The 2,500-nt window shown below is 23.9% G+C and overlaps 1 non-coding gene across 1 annotated transcript in view; it reads right to left on the reverse strand.

The window, feature by feature from the left end:
- LOC128870787 (small subunit ribosomal RNA) overlaps nucleotides 1-94 on the reverse strand; it is a 1,991-nt gene extending 1,897 nt beyond the window's left edge. The window contains exon 1 of the ribosomal RNA XR_008455505.1: nucleotides 1-94. This exon is cut by the window's left edge and continues 1,897 nt beyond it. This is a non-coding gene — a ribosomal RNA (small subunit ribosomal RNA).
- Between the last annotated feature and the right edge of the window lie 2,406 nt (nucleotides 95-2,500).

Consider the following 2,500-nt stretch of genomic DNA (forward strand, 5'->3'; position numbering starts at 1 on the left):
CTTTTGCGGTTTCACTTTTAATTTGTTTGTACTTAGACATGCATGGCTTAATCTTTGAGACAAGCATATAACTACTGGCAGGATCAACCAGAATAATATATATATTTGTTTATATATTTTTCTTTGTTTTTCATATTTGAAAATTTCATAAATTACGGTGTATATAAAAAGTAAAGGGGAAAACGCACATACAATAGAACATAATTTTAATAACACAATTTATGTATCATCTCATCATCATCATCATTATTATTATTATTATTTATTAATAATGTGCTTTTATTTGTATAAAATATTTGTATTTTATTTGGTCTTCTTCTTTGTTGTGTTTTTCTTTCATTTTCTTTCGTTCAATGTGCGCTCCCGCCGACCCCTTTAGCTTTTCTTATCAGAATTCAAAAACCGTTTTTTATGAAAAAGAATTTTCGTTCTCTATATATATTTTGTATAAAAATATAAGAACGATATTTCTTCTTAATATTTGCCAATTTTCAAATGTATCATTTTTAATAACATTTTACTTTTTCTTCAAATGCATTTTTAATGTAATAATTTCATATATTACATAATTTTTCTCTCTGAATTGAAATTAATAATTCCATAATTCTATTTTTTAATCATAAATATATATATGATTGAAAAAATTTCTCCTTTTTTCTTTTGTTTAAAATTTAGTTTTTCTTATAATTTTTATTTGTTTTGTTTTTTTTTTTTCTTCATCTGTTTAATTTCCTGTATGTATACAAGAAACAAACAGTTGAGGATAATTTCTATGTAATGCTAGTATAGAATATAAAATTTTGAATTCAAAAATTTATTTCTATTTAAACTAACTATAGAATACCAGGAATAAAATACAATGACACCAATATGCCAAGGTTACATTCCATAATATGTTAGTATAGAATATAAATTCTTCATATATGTATATATATTCGAAAATTGTTTCTATTTAAACTAACGTATGGAAAACCATGAATAAAATCACAAATACACCAATATGCCAAGGCAACAATCAATAGTTACATTCCATAATATGTTAGTATAGAATATAAATTCTTCATATATGTATATATATTCGAAAATTGTTTCTATTTAAACTAACGTATGGAAAACTATGAATAAAATCACAAATACACCAATATGCCAAGGTAACAATCAATAGTTACATTCCATAATATGTTAGTATAGAATATAAATTCTTCATATATGTATATATATTCGAAAATTGTTTCTATTTAAACTAACGTATGGAAAACTATGAATGAAATCTCACAATACACCAATATGCCAAGGTAACAATCAATAGTTACATTCCATAATATGTTAGTATAGAATATAAATTCTTCATATATGTATATATATTCGAAAATTGTTTCTATTTAAACTAACGTATGGAAAACTATGAATGAAATCTCACAATACACCAATATGCCAAGGTAACAATCAATAGTTACATTCCATAATATGTTAGTATAGAATATAAATTCTTCATATATGTATACATATTCGAAAATTGTTTCTATTTAAACTAACGTATGGAAAACTAGGAATAAATCCACAATATCACCAGTTTAACATAACTCAAATTCGTGTTTCATATAGTTATGATTCGATTTATATGCTTCAATATCATTGGTTAGTTAAATGTTGATATTTTCATATTATTCACATGCCTTCACCGTGAGTGTTTTTTGCCATGCACACCACACATTGTGAAAAATGTATGGGAAAAATTCAATTCAATACATTTCAGTTTGATTTCATATAATTCAATTACATTTTATATATTTCAATAATACCATCAACTTAACTAAATATATATTAAAATACTAAATTATATATATGATGATATTTTCCATATATTTGAAATGTCTTTATTATAATTTATTCAGTTTATCATATGAATGTATTGTGTTAAATTTTACTTTCATACATTTAATCGAATTTAGTTTCATATAAATTCGATTCGATTTTCTTTCATATATCTCACTTGCCTTCACCGTGAGTGTTTCTGACAATGTACACAACGCATTGTGAAAAATGTATGGGCAAAATTTTGTTAAATTTTACTTTCATACATTTAATCGAATATAGTTTCATATAAATTCGATTTGATTTTCTTTCATATATATCTCACTTGACTTCACCGTGAGTGTTTCTGACAATGTACACAACGTATTGTGAAAAATGTATGGGCAAAATTTAACTTAATACAATTCAATATATTTCAAATGTTTTTCTTATATATTTATTCAGTTTATCATATGAATGTATTGTGGTAAATTTTACTTTCATACATTTAATCGAATATAGTTTCATATAAATTCGATTTGATTTTCTTTCATATATATCTCACTTGCCTTCACCGTGAGTGTTTCTGACAATGTACACAACGCATTGTGAAAAATGTATGGTGAAAATCTAACTTAATAGAATTCAATATATTTCAAATGGCTTTATTATATATTTACTCAGTTTATCATATGAATGTATTGTG

The sequence above is a fragment of the Anastrepha ludens genome, unplaced genomic scaffold, assembly GCF_028408465.1.
Source record: "Anastrepha ludens isolate Willacy unplaced genomic scaffold, idAnaLude1.1 ptg000053l, whole genome shotgun sequence".
NCBI lineage: Eukaryota > Metazoa > Arthropoda > Insecta > Diptera > Tephritidae > Anastrepha > Anastrepha ludens.